This window comes from Sinohyriopsis cumingii, chromosome 15, assembly GCF_028554795.1.
Source record: "Sinohyriopsis cumingii isolate HCF-2022 chromosome 15, ASM2855479v2, whole genome shotgun sequence".
NCBI lineage: Eukaryota > Metazoa > Mollusca > Bivalvia > Unionida > Unionidae > Sinohyriopsis > Sinohyriopsis cumingii.
This window is the reverse complement of record NC_142975.1, coordinates 135088162-135113517: the sequence shown is the minus strand read 5'-3', so window position 1 is coordinate 135113517 and position 25356 is coordinate 135088162. Positions and strand designations below refer to the sequence as shown.

The following is a 25356-nucleotide window of genomic DNA, read 5'->3' as shown; positions in this document are numbered from 1 at the left end:
AAAGACTATTATGAGGAACGACACATATTATTACTCGAATAATAAAATAGGAAATTATTTTTTTTAAACAAAATCTAAATAGTACACCATTCCATCGTCAAAATTAGAAAACCATAAAACAAATTAAAAGATACAATATAACATCATAAAGGAAGAAATACAACTGGGAAAGATATTTGATCTATACTTGCTGTCTCAAACATAAAGAAAATATAGCATACACACAATATAACACCATTACATATAGCAAACACTGAGACCTAGGCGACATATAGCAAAGGTTACAAAACATTTCAAGGGAATGAACTTCGAGCAAGGTGAGGGAAACCAGACTCGGACGAACAACCCTTTAGATAACACTATGGAAACATAAATACCCCATCAAAAATTCTAAAAACTAAATTTTTTATATAAAATTTTGTTTTAATAAAACGTAGAACACATCTGAGGGGGAAATACACAAATATAAAATACTTTTTATTTTTTTTGGGAAATGGGGGCATCTGTCCGTTGCCCCCCCCCCCCAAAAGTGTGTGTGTGTGTGTGTGTGTGTGTTATTATACCCATTACATTACTTGCAAAATATATATGGTGCTGACATTTTCGGCAGGAGGGAGACCTACCGATATTCTGCATATAATTATTTTAATGTTTTTCGGAGCTAGAGTATTGGGGCCTGATCTGTTCAATATATTTCTCAACTGATACAGCAGGTATAATCAGAGGCGTAGCTGGGGGGGGGGGGGGGGGAAGGGGAGTACATATGTCCCCGGGCGCCAAGGTACAGGGGCGCCAAAATGAGGCTTACAACGTTACATTATAATAAGTAAACAAGGGTAATATTCAAAAATGTGATTAAACGGGGAGGGGGCTGGGGCGCCAATTTTATAGTTCGTCCCCGGGCGCAAAATATCATAGCTACGCCTCTGGGTATAATAGAGACCCCCCCCCCCCCCGGAGTTTGCCACAGAGCGCTCGTGTAATATACGGTTTAATACAAAATACATGATTGTGGGCAGGAATATACAAAATTTGGTCGATATACATGATCGTTGGTATCTATTCAAACGAGGGCCATGAAATACATTAGCAAATTCCTACAGTATTTTAAGGCAGGCGATTACGAATTATTTAAACCACGTTTTTCATCTGTCACAGATTTTATAATCATTTTGAAGTGGCTGCTTTATCTCGAGGAAAACGAGCGGTAAGTGTTATACAAAACAAAATCTTAATAGCAATTTGATCACTTTTGCGTCATTTGACAGTAAGAATAGTAATAAATAGAGGATAATTTCTTTTCCTACGTTAGGCCTAATACCTGGTATGTTTTTTAGTGTGGTACACACACAAAAAACAACCCCAAAACAACACTAACAACATTTTAAAAAACCCACAAAAACGAGTGCCGTGCCGAAGCCACGGGCTAAAATGCTTTATTATCATTTTTTTTTATTTATAGCATCAATCACAAATTGAAATATATACAGTATTAGCGTTGGAAAAGAAAGTTTTCTTTTTGTTATATTTTTTTTTCTCACCCTAGCGAAACACTTTCTGCAAATGACCTTAATAAAGAAAAATAATAAATTAACCTAAACCACTTTGAATGTCGACCGTATCTTTTATTTACACGGCATCATGCGCGGAAGAAAATACCAACTGAACCGGGATTTCAGACAGCAGATGAATTGAAGTTGATTCATTGAACATCATTAGCAATTGTACAATCAAACAGATGCAACAATGAAAAGTGGAACTATGAAAAATCGAGAATGTTAGATTTGCGAAGGATTTATTCCGAATCATTGTCTGCTAATAGAGAATTCATGTCAGTTGCTGTGTCGGCGATGCCCACACAGCGCGCCGTCCAAATGTGAAGTTGCGTTTTGCTGACAGACATAACACTGTGCCATAATTTATCTGATGGCATGTAAAGAAGCTGCTTAAATTATAGTATTTAAAAGTTTCTTCATTTTGTAAGAGCTCAAGAAATTAATTCTGGTTTGAAAGACAAGATGACGGTAAAACTCAGAAGACGTAGCTGTACAGTACCGTTGGTGTTGGAGACATCATAATAAAGGTAACTGCGTTAACTTCGCTTTTTGTTTGGTAATTTGTTGGATATTATCTTTTGCTGATCTTCTTTGAGCTTGGAGTAAATTTTACATTCTGAACATTTTAATTTGCACTTATCTGCTTAATATGTATTGCTGGGATATCATATAGAATATGAAGTCAGTATAATGGTACTATATTACATATTTGAATGATAAAAGACTGGTAAATGATATAATGATAAACTACAAAATAAATAATTTGCCCAATATCCCAAATATGTTAATTAAAACAAACATTGAATGTAAATTCAGATATAATGAGCAGTTGTAAGAAGTAAGAAATAACATTTTATCCATTGAACCTGTTATGTGTTATCATCATCAGTTTTAAAATAAACACATGGAGACAAGTTTGCTTAAATTCTAAAATTAACACACACACACACACACACACACACACACACACACACACATGGTATTTTAATCTAATACAGAAATGGTGACATTGATATATGCAGACCAATAGTTTTTTTCTTCTACAGATATAAATTAAAAAGCCTAATTCTGAGAGTTTCACCTACAACATTCATGATGGGAAAGGGCCACTAATTAAGAGCTGACATATGTGGAAGAAAAATACCATCCATGTTGAAAAGGGCTAGAGGTAATGTGAGAAAACATAATTTATCAATCTTATTTAACATTATTGTTGATATTTTATCTCAACTGGTCAAAAGGCTAAGTGGGTTTATGTAATGGTCCAGAGTGTGTTATTTATTTCACATCCCCTTCTGTCTTTCAACAGTAAGAAATTAGCTACTTTGGAGTCCATAGTTCTGATCAATTTGTTTATATAAAACTTGGTTTTGGGCTTAAATCAACATCTTGGATAAATCTAATAATGAGCAAAATCCAAGTATATACATGTGATCATGTATAAGATTAGTTGAGTTTTTTAACCAGCCTAAAAGCCATACTTCCACAATATAGGCTAAAATCATTAAGTTGTCCTTGAAGTTTGATGAGTGTTAACCATTAATAATAATAAGGTGATCTTTCATCTGAGTATGTTACCACCGCATGCAATATTTATACATGTAGTGCAGTTTTTACTAAACATAGAATACATGCTTATATAAATGAGATCTAGATTGAAGAAGTGAAGATGCATACAAATACATGAGGTTATAACCACTACTGCTGATTCAAGTTTGATCATGCTTGGCCATTGGGCTTATAGAGTCAAGTTTCACAATGATGCTTATTATGAGTGTGATAAAGGTATGGTAGTGAAGTGACCTTGCATCTGATTGGCAGAGTTTCTTATGATTTGCACAACAGTGTTTATGATCCAATTTAGATCTGACTTGTTTAATTATTTGCTTGTATGTCTGAGGCTATAAGCAAAATCTATGCATATAATGTGGTGGTTCTACATCTCACTAGCCATTCTTGCTACTGCTCTTAAAACTATTTCTCATTAATTTCATCAGACTTGGTGAATAGATTTATCTCATCAAGACATAGCAAAAGAGCAATTTTGTAAAAAAAATATTCATTCATATTAAACTCAAATTCTGCATCTGATTGGTTGACCTTGCAAATACTATAAGGGCTCTATTTCTGACAAAAAGATTATTTTGATCTAATGTAGCAGAAATGCTTATATGATCAAAACATTGAACATATTTGATGACAAATAAGAAATAGTTTTTCATGCAAATTTGATAAACATTGATAAATCGGTTCATATCATTAAAAGCTTGGAAGAGTTTGATTACATGCGAGACCATCACATATTAATCATTCTTTATTTAGAGAATTATTTTTGTCAGGATTTAGTAAAATATGTAAAATCAATATGGACTGGTTTTGTTATGTACAGCAACACTAGTTGTTTACTGAGTACTGAGGGAATTGGAGTAAGGCAAGGGTACATTGCAGTAGGTAACCTGGTTGACTTGATAACAGGATTTTAACACAAACTTTTTTATCAGGAGTCTAGCATACTAACCATTGATTCACTGCAGATCCTGCCCCCATTAGTTACCTTTTAATACATAAAGCATTTGGGTTTTTTATGTCACAAATCCCATAGGGATTAAAATTAACATCATAGGTCTCACTGGATAGTTTCGTATTTTGACATCCCTCTAATTTTTAAGGTAGAAGGCATGAACCTAATTATCACAAGCCTAGCATTTATAAATTTACACATAAGCTAAATCTATAATGTGGTTCAGATTTACTTTGAGTTAGGCATGGAAATAGGTTGGCTTGTTGGTGACTGCCTGTCACAGTTAGATGAGCATTGGAGATCATATGCGTAACTTAGTCTGCAAATGAGCTGCCGACTTTTATTTGTGTCTGCTACAGAGGTAAATATAAAAAAATCTTGATGGTAGAGGGGTGATGAAAAGTATGCTAATTTGTTATAGTACTAGTGAACTTTATTCATGCATAAGGCACATACTGATTCTTTTAGTTGCCTTGTCACAGAAAAATATTGAAAATAGCTATTTCTAGTAAAAAATGAATGTAAAATGTACCTGCATCCTTTGACCCTACCAGAACCAAACTAAAAGCTCAAATTTGTGCAGCTGCTTTTGCTCATCACAAACATAATTGGGAGTATAACTGCTAACCCTACCCTCTAGCACACATTTCATTCATTCATTGGATTAAAGTCACGTGCACCTTTCGGTATGTGCGACTGTTTAGTTTGTACACGTTTGTGTACTTTTTGAATTTAGCGATTAACTTATACAATGCCCCCAAGCAAGCAAGCCGAAGCCCAGGTGCCCCAAAAGGTCCCGCCCAGGCTCTCGTCGCTGCAACCTTCTCCATCGTTGTACTCCGTTGGTGGTCTGTTTCTGCATCCTGCATCTCCTTCCTCTCTCATTTCAGGCAGTAACCGAAGCACACCAGCAGCAGTATTATTAAATTTTCGTTGCAATCAATGCCCAGTTCCCTGTATTTATTGGGCTATTCCTGTACTATCTTGCCAAACATGTGATTGTCACATACGCTTCAGATATTCCTGAGTTGTGAATTTTCCTATCTTTTGTAAGGTCTATTAAATTTTGTGTACTTTGCGTACTTGAATTTTCCGAAAATATTTTCACATCTAGTAGGCTTTTAGTAGCCCTTTATTTTGTTTTGGAGATCTCAATTTGGTTAAGTATTTCGTACGTGTGGCTTTAAACCAATCAGTGTGTTTCAGGGCCAGTAAGTTGTTGGTCAAAAGAGGGCTTTCGTGGGTCAGAATGAAAGCCCTATGTGGTAAAATTTGTTTGTAAAAAAGAAAAAAAAAAAGAAAAGAAAAGAAAAAAAAGGTGGGTAGGGAGTGTGTATGCTATATTTGTGTGATGGCTATAGACATTTTTGTTCGTTTTTCTGCTTTTCCCACATATCCCGACAACACACATTCACGCTCACTTTCTCATTCACACTTATAAGTAGATGTGGGGGGGGTGGCCTTATTTCTTTTGTTTGATTTCGGGAAGGCAATTCTTTTCATACTGGGGGGTGGGGGTGGTTTGATTATTTGAGGCATACTCTTTTCATTGTTTCTGCCTTCATTCCCCAAGGTCTGCAAGTGTCCTGTTCTTTCTTCTTTTACTGCCTTAGGACGTTTAACTTCATTCTGTGCCTTTTCCTGCTCTTCTTTATTTCAGCTCTTTCTGCCTTATCCCGTGTCCGTTTCTGTTTTGGTCTTCTCGTCCTTTTGATACTGCCATGTTCGCCGTGAGATGTTTTCTTCGAGGGAGGTGGTTTGATTGCCTTTGTTTCCCTTCGCTTTGACCACTTGGCTATTTACCTGTTATTATTGTTTAGCTTAGCTATTTGTGATTTATTTTAATGTATATTTTTTTTTTTTTTTTTTTTTTTATATTTTTTTTTTTTTTTTTTTGAACCTACGGGGCCTAGCATGCCATTATAATTCCAAAACAGTGATTTTGTAATATTCGTCCTTATCTGGTTTTTATTGTTCGGGTTATGAGCGGCGGTGTCAGTCTGTGAACCCACTAGCCCGAGCCGGCCGTCACAATTCCCAAACAGTGATTTGTAATATTTTGATTGGTTTTTTTCTTTTTTGGTTCGATCTTTTAGGTTTATTGGTTTTAATTTCTTTACATGGTCTCTCTTTATACCCAACCCTTCATTCGGTTTAGATTTGTCCCCTTTTGCCTATTTTGTTAATGAATGTCATGATGTTATTATAGGTCATTCCTATGTTATTGTTTTTTGCCACAAGTAACTCCGGGTATGTCCACCGTTCTCCTATTTGTTCCTGTTGAGATTTTAGTTCGGCCCTTTCCTGGTTGTATTTGGGGCATATATTTATTAAGTGTGCGATTGTTTCTGGAGTTGGGCAGTAGGGGCAGTTTTCGGTTGGTCCCCTTTTTATGTGTTTCCCTGCGCATCCTGCCAATAGTGTTTTACCTGTTCTTATTCTATTTATTATTGTTATATCGTATGGATTTTTGAAGGTCGGACTTTCGACTTTTCTACTTACTTTTTTCATCATCGTGTGTATTAGACTGTTTGCATCCGATTTTTCCCATAGCTCTTGCCACATGTCATTGATCTTGTCCCATGTTATTGATTTCAGTGACGCTGTATGCTATATTTTGGGCTTTTGGTTCGTTTGTGGCGTTTTTTGCTTCTGCATCTGCTTTGTCATTGCCTGGGATTATGGATGTGAGAGGGTATCCATACGAATTCAACGTGTTTGTTGTTTTTTTCAATCTCTTTAAGTAGCGATCTTGCATGATTAATCATATTAGGTCTGCTCTTGGATTGGTCCGTTGCTAACGATTGTAGTACACTGTAAGAGTCGCTTAGAATGACTGCCTTAGTTGTGGGGTATGTTTTGACGTATGTTAATGCCATTAGTATTGCCATGAATTCTACCGTGTATATAGCGCATTGGTCTGGGAGTCTTTTTCCAACGGCGACATCTAATTTTGGGATCACTATCCCTGCTGCAGTTTTATTTGGATTTTTGGTTTTTGATCCATCTGCGAAGATTTGCGTGCATGTCTCGTATTTGTTGTCAATGTACGTTAGTATTGATGCTCTTAGTCCTATCGGGTCATTTTGTTTTTGTCCTAGTTTACGTAAGCTAAGATCTATTTGTGGTGTGGGACAGGTCCACGGGGGGTCTGGGTAGTACCTTATTTTTTCTGGGTTGATATTTGCGATTTGAATTTTCCTTTTTAATTCTATAATTATTTTCCCACTAGGTATTTTTTTATTTTTTCCTTTTGTATCGAATGGTTTGTCGCATGCTAAGAGGGCTTGTAGCGTGAGGTGGTTGGGTTGGTGTATTGATATTCGAGTCGAGTATCGCAGCATCAATTCCTTCCGCCTTAGGTCTAGCGGGGGTTCTCCTACTATTATTAAGATATCTTGTGTGGGGGTACCATTTAGGACGCTGGTGCATACCCTTAGCGCTTTTGATTGGACTGTGTCTAGTTTCTTTAGTAACGTGGCGTTTGCCGCTCCATATACCTGGCAACCGTAGTCCAATTTTGCTCTTATAAGTGCTCTATATAGGGTAACGAGTGTTTTTTGATCAACCCCCCAATTCACCCCTCTGAGGTTTCTGTGGAGGTTGATGTCTCGTTTGCACTTCGTTACGAGTTCTTGGATATGAGCTGCCCACGTGAGTTCGTGGTCGAATACCATACCTAGGAGTGTCGCTTGTTTTTCGAATTTGATGGGTACCCCCTTTAGGGTTAAGTTTGGAGTGGGTGGGGGGTGGCCACCTCCCGGATTGAAAACTATGCCTACTGTTTTTAGAGGTGACAATTTAAATCCCCATTTATCTGTCCAATTTCCTATATCGTTTAGTCCTTTTTGTAAGTGCTTGGTCGTTTCTCTGCTGGCCGGGTTGCCAGTTTTCCATACGGCGCTGTCATCGGCGAATTGGGATAAGTCAAGGTGGTTGGGTTTTACTGCTGTTTCCAGGTCGTTTATCATTATATTAAATAAAGTTGGGCTGATTACGCTTCATTGTGGCGTGCCATTTTCCAGTTTGTATCGTTCGGAGTAGTCTTGTCCTAGTCTGACTTGTATCTTTCTATCGGTTAGGAAGTTAGCAATAAATTTGTATATATTGCCAGTTATTCCGTATGGTTTAAGTTTACTTATCAGTCCCTTAGTCCACATTAGATCATATGCTTTTTCCATGTCTAAGAAGATGGCTGTAACATATCTGGATTTTTAAAATTTTTCTCTAGATGCTAATTTGACAGCGGTTTCTAGTCTCATGAGTTGGTCTATTGTGTTTCGGTAGTTGCGAAACCCGCTCTGTGTATTAGCTAGTAGTCCTTTGCTTTCTAAATGGTATTTCAGCCTGTTGTTTACCATAGTTTCCATTATTTTACATATATTGTCTGTTAGTGATATGGGCCTGTATGATTTTATATCGCTTGAGGGTTTTCCAGGCTTAAGAATCGGGACCACTACTGCCTTTTTCCATCTTATAGGTATGGTACCGGTTTCCCATATTTTATTAATGAGGTTAAGTGCAATTGTGACAAGTTTTTTGGGTAGGTTCTTGTACATTTCATACCCCAAAGTATCCTCCCCGGGGGATGTGGTCTTTTTGCCGGTGAGGGCCTTTCTCCATTCGGCTTCTGTAAACGGAAGGTTTAGTGGGCCGTCATTATTTCCTGCTTCCTTTATGTTGTCAGAGTTGCTTTCCTCAAATTGCCTTTTATGATTTTTAAACTTATCCTCTAAGTTGGTATTGCTACACATGTTGGCGAAATAGTTTGTGAATATTTCTGCCTTATGTTTGTTGTTTTGTCCAGGTATGTTGGGGGTTATTGATTTAGTTTTGCCTCTCATTTTTTTAATTCTTTGCCACACCTCCTTCGATTTTGTGTTAATATCTAGTTTTGAGCAGAATTCTCTCCATGAGTTTTGTTTAGCTATCATAATAGTTTGTTTGGCAGTTTTTTCCTTTTCCTTGTAGTAGTTAAAGTCCCTATTATTTTTAGTTCTTTTGAATTTGTTTAGAGCTCTTTTTTTCTCTTTAATTGCTATTTTACATTCATTATTCCACCAGGGCACCGTGGGTTTGGGTGCTACTCCTTTAGTTTTAGGAATTGTTTCTTGGGCCATTGTGTTAATGGTTTCTATTAATTTGTCATTAAAGGTGTCAATGTCCCGGTGATATATGGTTTCTGGGTCGATTGAGTCACCTATCTGTTTGAACCTAATCCAGTTGGCCTGTTCGTATTTCCATCTTGGTGTGAAGGACGCTTTATTTTGAGGTATTCTAATTTGTATTTCTATATTTATAAGGTAATGGTCACTTCCCATAGGGTCGCTTTCATCAACTTGCCAATCAGAAATGCCTGCTAATCTTGGTGTGCATAGAGATAGGTCTATTGCTGATGTGTGGCCTGTTCTGTCATCTATCCGGGTGTGCATTCCGTTGTTTAGAAAAACTAAGTTGCATTTTTGTGCCCATTTTTCTACAATTTTTCCTTTAATGTCCGTCTTTTGACTCCCCCATAGTTCATTGTGCGCATTGAAGTCCCCGCATATTACCACCCATTCTCCACAGTCTTTAATCATTTTGATTGTTTCATCTGCACTTAAATTGCGCTGCTCATTTGTTTCATAGAGGTTAACGATTAGTACCTGCTTAGTTTGAGCGGTTATTTTGACTATCTGTATTTTGAAGTCATTGGGCGGTCTACTATCTGTTAATTTATGCATTTCTGATGTAATTCCATCTCTAACAAAGGTTGCTAACCCCCCTCCTCTTGCTGTGGGGGATCGATGCTTTAGGTATTTGGTGTTGTAGCCTATGATGTTTGGGATACGTGAGGTATCATTTAGGTGGGTGTCCTGTATGCATATAACATCTGGTTTTCTTTCCTGTTCAAGTATTTTGTTATTTAGTTGGTCAGCATGGGCCCTAAGGCCGCGTGCATTCCATTGCCATATTTTGATTTCTGCTCTGGAATCCATCTCTAGTGCAAAAAGTCTTAATAGTTTGTTTAATTTACTGTTGTTTTCGTTTTATGCGTGTTTCCTACCAGTGAGGGTACTACCTATTTATTTTGTTTTTGGTATCCTGATTTTTGTTTTGGCCTGCTTATAGTTTACCCCATGGGAGATCATATATTCAACTATTAGGGCTTCTCTAAGAGCCCTGGGGCATTCTGCGTGGTTTGGTTTGTGGTTGCCACTACAGTTAGCGCAGTGCTGATTGGTGGCGCTACATGTTTTCCGGTCTGGGTGGTGAAGACCACATTGATTGCACCGGAATAGGTTTCCGCAACTCTTAGAGTAATGCCCCCAATTTTTGCAGTTGCCACAGAACCGTGGTTTGTTTTTGAAAGCAAAAATTTTTTTAGCCTCGAGTTTTTCGGCTATTTTGATAGTTTCTGGGGTGGCGCCCTTAAAAAAGAGTACCACTGCAGTGCTATCCTTTCCCCTTCTTGTTTTTAGGCGGATTGCTTTCTCTACTTCCTGTCCTTTACTCCTTATGTAGTCTACTATTTCATTGGTTTTATTTTGAGTTGATACGTATATGACTCCTTTGTTGTGTGTTTTTGGGGGGTTTGGGTCTATGTGTTGTTTTGTTCTGTTGTGTCTAGTGACCTGAACATTTATTTGGCCTATTCTTTCAATTTCCATATATTTGGCAATCTGTTGTTCAGTGGTGCATTTGATTATCAGCAAGTCGTCTCTAGTGCTTTTAAGCGTGAATTCTCCTTGGTGATGTTTGTTCAATTGCCATGCTATGGTTTTAAAGGCTAACTTCGTTATTTTGGAATTTACTCCCTTGACGAAGAGAGTCAGTTCAGCGGGGTGTTTCTTGTTTTGGATATTTTGCAGACTGGTCTTTTTTCCCCTGGTGTTTGTCTCTTTAGCTGACTTTGTTTCGTTGTCCATAACCGGCTTGCTGGGTCTTGTATTCTGACAGTTAGTGTGTTCCTTATTCTTTCTAACTGGTATTTGGGATTTGGTTTTCCTATTATTCTTACCTTTTGTTGAGTCGTGTGTGACTGCTTTATTTGTGGTAGGGTGAGGGCGTTCTGTTTCATCTAGTAGGTTCTCAGTTTGAGTCCCCTGGCTGCTAGTGTTTTTAACCAGCGTGGTCTGGGTTGTTTTTTTGCTTGTTGAGTATTGTTCCTCAGTTTGGGTACTCATGTCGGATGTAGTTTTGCGGTTACTCGGTAGATTGTCCACATTCTCGTTTACGCTTGGTGACAGGTAGAGTCTACTCATCGAGTCAGTTGGGGTCGAGTTGAAAATTGGCGTTAAGAACTGTATCTGTCGTTTTTCTCTTAGGGGGGATGAGACTGCTTCGGAGTAAGTTTGCCTTAGTTTATCTGCCTTTAGGTTGACCAGGCAGCTGAGATAACTATTTGATGATGTGACATTAATTTTGTTGTTATCCATCTTGAGTTTCTTTATTTGATGTAAGGTATATATGACGGGATATTTCTTTAGTTTTAATCCTGGGTTTGTTTTGATTTCTTGCAATTTATTTGAGTTTAATTCTAGCTTAAAGCTATCTGTCTTAACTATACTTTATTCTACTTAGTACTATGAAAAAGCAACAGCTGTAAGGGGATATGCAAATAGCTTTTATTCTGATTTGTGTAATTAATTATTATATTACTATTATCCAATTTAAACTTATTGAAAATTATTTTCTAGCCAAATGGTCAAAGTAAAAGGTTTTACTTACCCCGATCCAATTTTCTTTTTAAGATCTTTAGAGTTTTTAAATACAGCCTTCTAATTATACAAGTTTCATTACATTGGTCAATAATTAGTCACATGTGATGACACTTGTAACTAATCAAACCACAGCAACTGAGAGCAGACTAAGCACTGATATTTATATGGTACAGTGGCAATATACAGTCTGTCTGCCGCAACACATGAAACAAACTGGACAAATCTGAAAGCCTTGAATTTGACTTTATTTATCTGTATGGTAGAACAGAACCTGAGTTGAAAAGCTTTTAAAGAAAGACCTTGATATCAAACCTAATAATAACTGCAGGAGTTATATTATGGATAATTAACCATTCTCTCAGTTTCAAACTGGGCATTCCATCCCATGGGGTTCTAAATGTAAACCAAGTGTAACTGATATCCTAATGAACTGTAAAGACCATAGCAGCACAACAGCAGGGGACCAGGTATGTCCAGATCCAGAAATCACAGACCAGTTTCAAACTGATGATGAACCACATAAAAATTACACATCTGCTAGAACTTATGTTATGAAGATAACTTAAATTGCATTATTATTAATCCTCCTCCTCACATTCATCATAATTGAGATGCATCATATATGTTTTATTGTAAAATAGTTTATGCAACATAATTCAGTGAAGACCTTTGCTGCCAATTTACCAGTGAACCATTTGTTTCAATGAACATATTTTATGTTGTAACAAGGAGCATCATTTAAACATTATGATACACTTATCATACCTGTATATGAAATCTTAATACTAACACTTATACTTGCAATACTACTACTAATAAAAACACCTGCATTGATAATTTGATTATGTTCAATTGGACTTGTATCTAAATGATCACCAGCTGTATGAAAAGACATATTTTAATATATAGATATTGGATAGAATACTAGTTACCACAATTGAATAGTCATATGATAAATGATATATTATTTTAAACAATTTATATTTGCAGTGAAACATACTTTTACATTATTTTCACTTAAATTTCATTTATAGAGCAGTATACTCTGCATTCATTAAATTACTGAAATGGTTATAATACAACAACAAATACTGCAACTTCCAGAATCACAAAAATCAAAAGATATAAACAAAAACTTCCCTACATGTATCAACAGTTGTCACTTAATAGACAGAACTCTGAAGATTTAGAATAGGATGTTAACAAATTAGGTATTCAAGTTAAAAAGAAAAAAATACCAAGTAAGCTTACTACCAAAAAATCAAACAATAACAGTGAATTTTAGTACATTCCCAGGAAACAGAATATATGATTTTTCTTAACTTGATCTGATACATCTTAAATCTATAGAAAATGATTCATATTGTATGACTAAAATATTATGTAAACAAAAATTCCATCACTTTTTTCAGATGCAACATGCATACCCCAACCCATCCTTCTTGATCATAAAGTATACCAGCATTCCACTATAAGATGGGGAGCTGTAGTGGCTCAGTGGTTAGCTTTCTGGACCTGTGAAATAAGGTAGGTTCAAATTCTACCATCAGACCAACCTGGGTTAGCTACCATGGTGTGTCCTTGGGCAAGGCACTATACTTAAAGTGCCTTGGCACTAAATAACTTACTTGTGTTGGTTTACCATAAAAGGCCAAACCAAACACAAAAAAACAACAACTTTAAAATATGAGTTTTGTCAATACTAAGTAATTGAAAATCATACTGAAGAAATGTTTTTGTTAATACAGATTAATGGATCTAAAAAATCTCTTTCTTCTGCAGGAGTTTAAAATGTTAAATTAAAAAGGTCATGGTACACATTGCTTTGTTCGTACACATCAGGCTCCGTAACCCATATCCAACTAAAAATTTTAGTAGAGTCTGAATAAAACATATTTTAATCTGGATGATAATATTCTTTCTCCATTCATATATTACACCACCAAGATTGATCCAAATAAGATTACATTTTACTATAACACTGAGGATGAGTATGCCTCTTAACAACTTACAAATGTGGAGAGAATGGAGTTAAACTGAACTTTGATTTCTTTTCAACCATAGCACAAGATGATCATTTATTATGAAAAAACCTGAATAAAGTTGGAGTTCATAACCATGACAGTCTTGATACAATATAAATTCAATATATTATTGTTGTCTTGAGGTATAGTTCTGTATATTACAATCTCACACAAGATCAGGGTATATTTTAGTACCATACAGTTAATTCGGGATTGTATTAATACCTATTCTGGTGAATGAACATTAAATAAGATTTACTATTTTGGAACCAGTTGCAATAAAGTTTACTAAACAAGAGAAAATATGACTTTAATATCTAAAATGTAAAATCTGCAAACAGAATACTTGCTTGACTTTACACTTCAACTATATCATAATATTTATTTGAAATGAATTTATACAAATGGCATTAAATTGGGTTTCAGGCTGGTAATGACAATGGTAGTAGTGAATAGGGACGGTCTAGGGACTAGGGAACTTCCATGTTAAAAAGGGTATATCCACTCTGGGGACTATGTAATTTAACATGGGAGAAAAAAAAAATATCCATTCTAGGGACAAGGGGAATTTAACATGGGAGAAAGAAAAAAAACTATTCACTCTAGGGACAAGGGAAATTGAACATGGGGAATAAATCGTGGGACTGTCTTGGGACTAGGGGAAATGGAACAGGGTCGGGACCCTATTTTAATAAGGTCCCGACCTGATGGGTCTATGAAAATGGAACAGGCGCAAATTGAAACAGGGAGGGGTCTCTATTTTTTTATTATTTTTTTAAACAAAAAAATAAAAAAAGGGGTAGGCAATTGAAAGTCAAGATCTTTTCGAGAGATAGGAATGGCCCTGAAAAGGGCCTTTGGTTTTATGTTAATATACCCTTAACATAAAGGGCATCTGTGACATCTTCTTCTTGACCTTAGGCTGTGCCTGACTGCAGGACCATAGATTAAGACTCTTTTGAGGCATCCTTGATGCTCCACATAAGATTCTTCGCATCCACAGGCTGGTGTCTGTCCTGTGGATAACTGTCCAGTTGGATCGGACATACATTGATATGTCCGTCCGGAACATCATCGAAGACACAAGCGTTGAAGATTGTACATCGGTCCACATGTTGGGGTGCTGAGTAACAGGTGAAGGAATGCAGTGAACTGTACTTATTTATAGGGGGAGGAAGGATTGAAACGGATTGAGTTTGTTGACCAATCCAAACACGCGTTACAAAATTCAGTCAGCCCACGTCCAATCCGAAGAGAGCAGTCTGTGACGTCACATAGTCTATATAGATTCGCTAGCGCCTGTGCGTAGTCAATCTAAGCGACAGTTTTTCAACATGACGGAAACTCAGAAAACGATCAGTTTGGGTGCACTGATGGTGGAGACTACCCAAGGGAACCCAGACTTACTTTCAGAAGAGGTGAATTGGGATTTTGTGGATTTTTTTACCTTGCAAGAATTTGTTCCTGAACCTTCGTCACCTTCTCCTTCATTACCGCACATGGAAAATTTTAGACAGAGACAGAAAGAAGAATTGGAGAAATTTATACAACAGCAAAAGGAAGCGGAACAAGCTTTTCTCCTACAGCAACAGCAGCAAGAAGAAGAGGTAAGAAAAAAACAACAAGAAGAAGACGCAGCAGCAAAGAAACAAGGGTGTCAAAATCAAACGGTCACGGTACTGTTAGACATTTTAGTTAAGAAGTCTGAAACAGATGTATCAGACTTCTTTATTACGGCCGAAGAGAATACGACCTTCCCAAGCTAAACACTCCAACCCTGTGACTACGCCTACTGCACCATCCTTAGTGATTTCAACGAAATCATCAACAGTACGCAGTCCAGAAGTAGGCCTTGGCCATGGCAAAGGCTTAAGACAGTTAAAGTTGATTGTTTAAACTCACCCCTTACACCAAAAAAGGCCCTTTTCAGGGCCATCCACGTCTCTCGAAAAGAGATAGGCTTTCAATTGCCAATAACTAATAAAAACCATTTTACCCAATAGTACCTGTCTGTGTATGAGTGTGCGTGAGTGTAGGTTCTTATTTTAAAATCAAAACCCAAAGACACTTACCTTTTATAATTAATTTATTCTTTTATACATATTTACAATTCACAATTCACAACAGAGCACTTTAAAAAGTTCATAGACTTATTCTGTCTCATTGTTCACTCTCTGTTTTTTTAATTTCTTCACCGTCATAGTCTTTTCCTCCTCTTCCTCCTCACTTTCTTCCCTTCTTTTCTTCTCCTGTTTCTTTTTCTTCACCTGTCTGTTTTCTTCCTCTTCTTCTTCCTCTTCCTCTGAAGAATCCCTCTCTTCTTCTGACTCCTCTTGTTTCTTTTTTGGGCAGTCTGGTGACCAATGTCCTTTTTCTTGACAATAATAACAGGTATCTTGACTTTTGTCTCTTCTAACCCCTTTTTTTTCTTTTTTGACGGTCTGGACACTCTGAAGACCAATGCCCTTTCTTCTGACAGATATAGCAAGTATCTTGACTTTTATCTTGAAAGGAAGGAGAGTAGTCCCTCGGCTGGTCTGAAGAGAATTTTCTAATGACCCCTCGCAAAGCTCTGATGAAACGTTCGATCTTGGTAGTCTCTTCCATTGTTGTGCTCAGTTTGAGAGTGAAATGAATAGTGAAAGGACAAGACACATACCCTTTATATACGCTGGTCTGCTATGACTATAAATTAATCCATGGTGTTTAAACTTTAGTCATTTGACTTTTTGCTATCGAGATGAAATGATCCAATTCATTTGAGAAGAAAGAAGAAGAAAGTAAGAGGCAGAAACGTGATCTATCGCCTCGTACTAGGGCTGAAGTCTTGGCACAAATTCATGCCAGTGATTTTGAAGAGGACATGAGTGAACCAGAATCCAAACCCTCTAAACAAAGTTTACCACCCTTAGTCAACCCTGAAAAGTACTATGACATTCGAGAGACGGAAAAGCGTCCCTCTAGAAAATTTAGAACTACGGCTTACAAATACACAGTGAAGTTTAAAGATTTCAAGTCTGAAGTACTGTTAGAGAAAGCAAAAGGGTTCATCACCGACATGTGGGATTCTTTGCTCACCACACTCAAGCGACAATGTCAACCCAAAGAAGATGATCGCTTGAGACTTTCCATACAACATAACAGCTTGAAATCCCCTGTTTGGATCGAGTTTAGCAGCCCTGCAGAATTGACCACTTCCAAAGTCATGGACAAGATTCAACACGTGCAACAATCTAATGACCAGTTTGACATCACCGATGGAAAAGCCACACTGGACATGACCCACGTCTCTCCTCCTCAAGGGACCAGACAATGCAGAAAGACCTTATTGGTCAACAACCTTCGCATTACCAAAACAAGTCTTGTCCAAATTAACAATTTTCAAGACCACATGTGTTTAGCCCGAGCCATTGTGGTGGGATGAACCTATGCCGACAAGAACGACATGGTAGAATGGAAAAGAGCCTGGGAGAACATTCGAAAATCGAACCGAGTCAAACAACGAAATGAAGCAGAACTTCTGTTACAACAAGCATGCCTGTCCAAAGACACATCCTGTGGCATTCCTGAGATGCAAAAATTGCAAGATGCCCTAGCTCCACGATACACCTTGAAAGTGCACCCTCAAGAAGTGTGCGGGTCTCTGTTGTTTCGAGGGAAAGACTTTAAGGATGGAAAATACATTCACCTCTATCATCACGATGACCATTTCGATACCATTACCACTATCACTGGATTCCTGGGATACAAATATTACTGTGAGAAATGTGACTTATGATGGTTATAATAATCGAGAGCAACACAAACATTGTGGATCGAAATGCTCAGGATGTTTGGCCTCTCAACCCTGTCTGAGCGAAGGGCAAGAACCAGTGCATTGTCCTGCTTGTCTGCGCACATTTGTCAGCCCTGCCTGTTACCAACAACATCTGAAGATGCAAGGTTCACAGAAGAAATGTGCTTGTCAACTCCTGAGATTGTGCCCAATGTGTGGACAAGGTCTATGTATCAACAGTACCAAGGCACACGTATGTTCAGGAAAGAAAAAATGTCACATTTGTCACTGCATTGTGGACTTGGAACACCAATGCTACATACAAAAATACCAATCCCAACCAGAGAAAGAGGATGGTCACAAGAAGAAGAAAGGCAATTTCATCTTTTTCGATTTCGAATGCATGCAAGAGACCAGTATTCACATTCCTAATTTCTGCGTGGCTCATCGAGCGTGCGAGAAGTGATTCAAGAACCTATCTTGAGTTATTGCCCTCACTGCAGTAAGATTCCTGGAGGGCGTGAAAAAATCTTTCAAGGACCGAACACACTAGCCGATTTCACACAATGGGTCTTAGACCCCATCGACAAGACGTGGAGCCAAGAGGACATCGAACATTATTATGGAGATTGTCATCACCATGCCACAGTGATGGCTCACAATTTCTCCGGATACGATGGACAGTTTCTTTTGAGATGTTATACGGAACGTGGCATCGAGCGTCCTAAAATCACTTTGAACGGAGCCAAAATCATTTTCATGCAAGTGGGACAAGTGCAGTTTAAAGATTCGATGAGCTACTTAGCCATGCCTTTGAGTCGAATGCCTAAAATGTTTGGAATGACAGAAATGGCTAAAGGGTACTTTCCACACTTTTTCAATACAGAAGCCAATCAACATGCCGTTCTACCCCATTTGCCTCAGGCTCACTATTACGACCCTGACAACATGCGTACCGAACGAGAAACTTTCTACGCTTGGTACCAGGCTCACGCCTCCGACCCTTTCGACTTTCAGGAAGAAATGCTAAAGTATCGTCGTTCCGACATGGACATTTTACGGCGATGCTGTGGAAAATTTCGAGAACTGTTCATGGAACACGGAGGGGTTGATCATTTAAAAGAGGCTTGCACCATTGCCAAAGCGTGTTCCTTAGTCTACCGACAACGATTCATGCTTGAAAACACTGTGGCTGTCATCAGTCCTCAAACGACCAACTATGTCAAACGTCAATACTCGGTCAAAGCCCCATGCTGGTTGCATTACTTGTGCGACAAGGAAGACAAATGGATTCAGCATGCCCGCAACGGACAGGGCGAAAGATCATCGGAATGCATTCGGTCAATGGCTGGGACTTAGAAAACCCCAAGATCATGTACGAGTTTAACGGTTGCTTATTTCACGGATGTCCCGTCTGTTACCCTGACCGCGGCACTAAAAATCAGTTCTTACAACGAACCATGGAAGACTTGTACCAGGCCATTTGTCAGCCACGCCTAAAGTTAGAACAGGAAGGATACCAAGTGGTGAAAATGTGGGAACACAAATACAATCACTGTTTGAACACCGATCCCGAGTTTAAACGCCTCATGGAAAGTTACCAGTTCATGGACCCCCTGAACCCAAGTAATAGTTTGTACGGAGGAAGGACCAATGCCACCTGTTTGCTATACCAAGCTGACGAAGAGAAAGGAGAAGAAATCAGATACTTGGACGTGTGTTCACTGTATCCCTACGTGTGCAAATATTGTTGCTTTCCTGCAGGGCACCCACAATTGTTCACCGAACACATCGACCTAAAAAACATTCGACAATACGAAGGCTTGATCAAGTGCAAAGTTTTGCCTCCCACGAACCTATACCATCCCGTCTTACCTCGCCATTGCCAAGGCAAACTTATGTTTCCTTTGTGCCGTACTTGTGCTGAAACGTGCAACCAAGATCAACCTTGTCATCACACCCAGGAAGAATGGGCCTTGACGGGGACATGGGTCAGCGTAGAATTGTTCAAAGCTCTGAACATGGGATACCAACTGTTAGAAGTGTACGAAATTTGCCACTTTCCCAAGACACAATAATTCCACAAGGGTGACCCCACACAGAAAGGCATTTTCGCAGACTACGTGGATGCCTTTTTGAAACTGAGCAAGAAGCCAGTGGCTATCTGTCCTGGTGTCACACTCCCGAAGACCAAAAGACATTCAGAGAGAAATTCTGGGCACAAGAAGGCATTACTTTAGATCACATTGAGAAAAACGAAGGCAGGCGATCGTTTGCCAAAGTGATGTTAAATTGCTTGTGGGGTAAAATGGCACAATGACCGTGTTTACCCAAGACGGAGTATTTGACCGAACCTTCCCGCTACTTTCAGATGATTCACGACAAAGCCAAATTCATGAAACACGTGGACGTCGTTCGTGAGGATTTGATCTTGGTGAATTACGAAGAAGATCTGAACTTTGTAGAAGATGACCCCTTTGGAAATGTCATCATTGCAGCTTACATGACAGCTCATGCTCGCTTAAAATTGTACGAAGCTTTAGAACTGTTAGGGGAACGTGTCTTGTACTTTGACATGGACAGTTGCATTTATATCGATCACCAGAGTCAACAGCACCCTGACATCGAAGGAGACCGTTTAGGAGCCTGGACAGACAAGCATCCCGATGACAAGATTCTAAGTTTCGTTAGTGGTGGTCCCAAAAATTACGGCTACGAATACTGGGACAAACAAGGAGAAGTGCACACGAAGTGTAAAGTGAAAGGACTTACTCTGAATTATCGTACCAGTCGAGTGGTCAACTTTGGCATATTGAAAGAAGCCTTGCAGTCTAGAGAAAGTGACCACCTATCAACCCAACAAGATTGTACGTTTACCCACACACCACATCGTCAGTCGACCCTTGGAAAAAGTCTATCAAATCGTGTAGCAGAAGCGAGTGCGGCTTCCCACCCACTTTACTTTGCTGTATGGACATGTCGGTATAAAACATTGGTTGTAAGAGGATAGCCACCCACCAGAAGGATGACTTCGCCACAGCAAGAATCGAGTGAGAAATCCAGTGAGAACTCCAAGTTCAAACCCTACCATTTTCCAGTCTTCTTACCTGACTATTGTGATTGTGCCCGTCGATTGGACACGTTTCAAAAATGGCCTACGGATAGGGAAGGATTACCTTCTTCGTATGTTTTAGCTAGAACAGGATTTGTCTACTTCGGACCCGAGTCAGGATTGGGATATGAAGTACAGTGTTTCGCTTGCGGACTGAAGTTACGAATGGATCTATGTATCTACAAAGATTCAGCTATTCTGGAACATACTCGATGGTCTCCGCACTGCCCTTACCTTTCAATGGCCTTTCCACCCATTAAACTACGGTACAATTATGACGGTACCTTAGAGACGGTACCTTCCAAAACTAGACATAAACACATTGCATCCTATTTCATTGTTGTTTCTTTTCCACATAATAGCTTATTTTTTATAAAATGTTAAACTTTACTAATCTTTTTTCAAGATCACTTTAGTTTGCAAAAATATATCTTGTCATTTATTGGCATTCTACATTGAATTTTGTAAACTAGCTATAAACCTGACCTAATTACTCAACTTAACTGCTGACAGAAACAGTCTACAGTAAATGTATTTCATTTCTATAGCTCGATGGATAAACATTACATCTTTTAAAGCTGTGCACAGAATAGGCCGACATATCACGAGTCAGGAAAACATGGGGGTGGTATCCCCTGTGTCCAAAATTAATATCATTTTGAATAGAATATTCTAGTGACAATTGCCTCTTTTCAAATGGTAAGCATTGCTTTTTTTTATTTTCATCAATCTGTCAAATTCGGTATGCATTTTGCTTTAATATTTGAGATGGAAACCTTAGGTGCATAGAAATGTCAGACAGCATTGTACATCATGGATGGTGTCCAACATACTTTTATGATCATAAAACAAAATCCCATTTTTTAGTTATGGCCACTGATTTAAAAAATATTCATCCAGGCTAAATATAATAATAATGAGGACTTTGTATAGCGCCTAATCTTTAGAAGCTCTAAGCGCTTTGCAACATTAGACAACATAAAAACATACACAATGATATGATTACAAAAACAAACACCATGAAATTAGAAAACATAAAAAACATGCTGAGAATATTTAAGGTAGTTAACATTATTAAGTCATTAAGTTTGTTTTTGTAGTCAGAATAAGTAGTTTTGAGAGCACTCTTGAATGGGATCACTGCGTCTTTGTGTCTAAGTTCAGTGGGCAATTCATTCCATGTTGCTGGGCCCTGGTATGCAAAAGAATGCTGTCCATGTGACTTTGTTTTCATAGTGAGAATAATGAGTATATGATTGTCGGAAGAGGAGTGTAAGTATCTTGCTTGTGTGTACACATAGGTGAGGTCGGATAGGTATGTTGGACTAGAGTCTGTCAGTGAAACGTAGCACAGAGAACTAATGTTGTGTTTGATTCTGGATCGAATGGATAGCCAGTGTTGGGTACAGAGCAGCGGGGAGGTGTGCTCTGATTGTGGTACTCTAAGTATGATCCAAGCAGCTATGTTTTGAACTTTTTGAAGTCTCTGCAGTAGATATTAAGATGAACCAGACAGAATTGAGTTACCATAGTCCAGTCTTGAAAGCAGTAATGAACACACAAGTGTTTTAGTGGCATCAACTGAAAGATATCTGAGAATGGAGCTGATGCGTCTCAGCTCAAGATACGCAGCCTTGCATATGTTCATGACATGTTGGTGCAATGTGAGAGTACTGTCCAGAGTAACACCTAGGTTTTGTACTGATTGTGTGAATTTAATGTTGGTGTTGCTGATATTTATTGTGTGAGGTAAAGGATGTGAATGAGAAAGTCTTTGATAAGTAAGTATGGCTTGATTTAAATTGTGTTTTTCATGTGACTTGCCAGAGATTTTTAAATGAATTGATAAAGTAACTTGAGACACATTTCAAAGTACATGTTTTAAAAATATTCCATTGATTATTGCTGGCATTTAGAAAAATGCAATGCATCCTTTGTTGTGAAACTTATTTTAAAACATTGTATTACTCATGCAGAAGCCTGCTTGAAAACTAATGGCAAAGCAAAGGCAAATGGAATGGAAGAGACCATATCAGAGACCCTCAAATATGCACCCAACCAACGCAGAATGATAAAAAACAAGGTAATCCAAATGACTCTTATTTCATCAATATTGGATTCAGTTTCGTCTTTTAAAGCATAGTATTTGCAAAGCGGATGCATTTCTAAACTGATAACAAAATCAGCTTATCCTATTGCCCAGGACTATCAGAGCTAGAGTCCAGCTAACTACAATATGCATATATCTTGTCTGATCGGACAAGTGCCTCCATTTGGAATTTTTATTCACATGAAATATTTGGATGAAATAAATTCATCTTTGTGCAAATTGATTGCACCATCCACTTGCCAGAAATGACAAGTAAGTGCAAAGTTATCTTGTATCATGGCTTAACGATAGTAAGGGAAGCACAAGTGCAGTGAAGAAAATTTCATACATTTTTATAATGCTGATTAACATGACTTCTGCATATGTAACTAGTGCTGAGATGATATGACTTTATTTAAGCATTACAATTTTGTTTTAATTTGCAGGTGCCTGAGCAGAAGAAGTAATAGATAAACTTTACAGTGGAGTTGGAGACTGATTCTGATTCATAATCTTAATTAAATCTAGAAAATAAACATTAAAGTCATATTAAAATATCTGTTGTATTGTTTCCTTCTTTCATTTTTCTCTTAAAAACAAATGTCTGAACCTTTAGTCTGTAAATTCAGTGGATTCCTTATCAGCCCATCTACTTTTACTTTACACCATGCTACTTTAAAAAAAAAATGAATTATCCCCATTGGGGTAGGTCCCCCCAACCCCCCACCCTACTTTGTCAACTTACCTGCCACATTTAAATCTAATGGAAGGCCCTGCTGTAAAGCCTGTTAGTAAAACTACCCAACAAGAGGATTTCATACATTTGCAACTCCTAGATGGATGGTAATGTTTTCATTTTTGTAATGTAGATTTGGACATTCTTGCCACCAGTATGGAATATGTGTTTCAGAAACACAAGCAGCTTTCATCAGATTTGCATATAGGTTTTATATGTTGTGAGTATGTTGTAGGAAGTTTTTTTAAATAACATCATATGAGATGATGCCAGTGGAAATGGCAGAAAAGTGTCTGTATTGTTCACCAACTACACCTTGTTCTTACAAAATGTGGCTGTTACACATTCCCATGATGATGTCACTGACAGCCATCAGTGAGGAATGCCCCAACAAGCATAATACAAATTGCTTCCATTGTAATTGTTACAATTCCATTCTGACCACTCCGGTGTCCTAGTGGTTAGAGCGTCCGCCTCAGAAGCGGGAGGTCATGGGTTCAAACCCCAGCCAAGTCATACCAAAGACTTACAAAAATGGTATTAACAGCTACCTCGCTAGACACTCAGCATTAAGAGGTTAGTGTTAGGACTGATCGGCCTGGTGTCAGGATAATGTGACTGGGTGCAACATCATACTACATGTTTGCAGCATGATGCCCCAGTGCTATACATCACTATAAACTGCCACACTGCAGACATCGTAGCAATATGACTGAAAAATTATTCAAGCTACGTTAAAAATCCAATCACACACACACAATTCCATTCTACGATCCAGAACCAACACTAATTCCGTACTACAGTTCTTGCATTTCAATCCAATTTTGCTTTTGAAATGTAGTGCCACTCAATTCATAATGAACCCATTCATTTCAAACACTCGCAAATACTTATTATTCCTGTCTACAACTGAAAAATATCTATATAAAAAAACGTGTAACTGTGTTTTATGCAAGGGCATGGAGATGCACAAAAACTTGCACCTGAAGCTTGAATAAAACCCCGACTGTGGATAAGACTTTACCCATCGATTACCCCAGCTTGGGGATAAATTCCGACCGTGGCGATTTATTATATATCCTATGACTGCTCCAGCTTGAGGGCAAAATCCAAGCACATCCCTAAAAAGATAACAAGTATAGCGGCTCTTTACCTTCTGTAAATGCCACTTGAGCTTCCTGATGCTGTTGTATCTGCCATTTGACAGAATCACGAATGTGGATATATTTCTTAATTGCCTCTAGTTGTTGAGCTAGTTTAGCTGTATGAAATTCCTTTGTGCAGACTCACTCATTATTAATATTACAACAGTGATTTAATTACACATCACCTGTCAGCACACCGATGATAAGTCAGTTATTTTATAACACACCAACAAGCTTGCCCCTTGCACCCCCCCCCCCTTTTTATTTTATTTGGGCACCTGTGGACATGAATCTGCAAGGCTCAAATTGTCATTTTTAATATAAGATCTCAACATTTTTAAGGCCTTAATTTTAAAGACATCCTTAAAACCCCCAAAAGGTTATCAACTGGATCACCAGCCTTCGTTTAGAGTAACAGCAAGTATATATATATATTTAGGTCTAAGGAAACACAATAAAAATGTTTGATTTAACAATGACATATTTGCCTCAGGTCTGTGATCCTGAAGTGAATATTAACTGTCCATTTATTTTCTTGGCTTTTCTTTACTAGGAAATTGATTATAGAGATTTCTGCAATGGTGAAGGCAATGTAAAAATTGGTTACTATAACATACTTTTTACGCCATGTTTGAAAAAATAAATCCAATGGAAAGGTTATAGTCTGAAAATCTTCATTAAATTAAGTTAATATA

General features: G+C 38.0%; 1 long non-coding RNA gene across 1 annotated transcript; it reads left to right on the top strand.

The window, feature by feature from the left end:
• Window positions 1-1483: 1483 nt before the first annotated feature.
• Window positions 1484-23337, top strand: LOC149782834 (uncharacterized). The gene is made up of 5 exons (XR_016414630.1): window positions 1484-2083; window positions 2603-2724; window positions 13193-13307; window positions 22668-22774; window positions 23227-23337. It is a non-coding gene; the product is annotated as an uncharacterized LOC149782834 (long non-coding RNA).
• Window positions 23338-25356: the final 2019 nt, after the last annotated feature.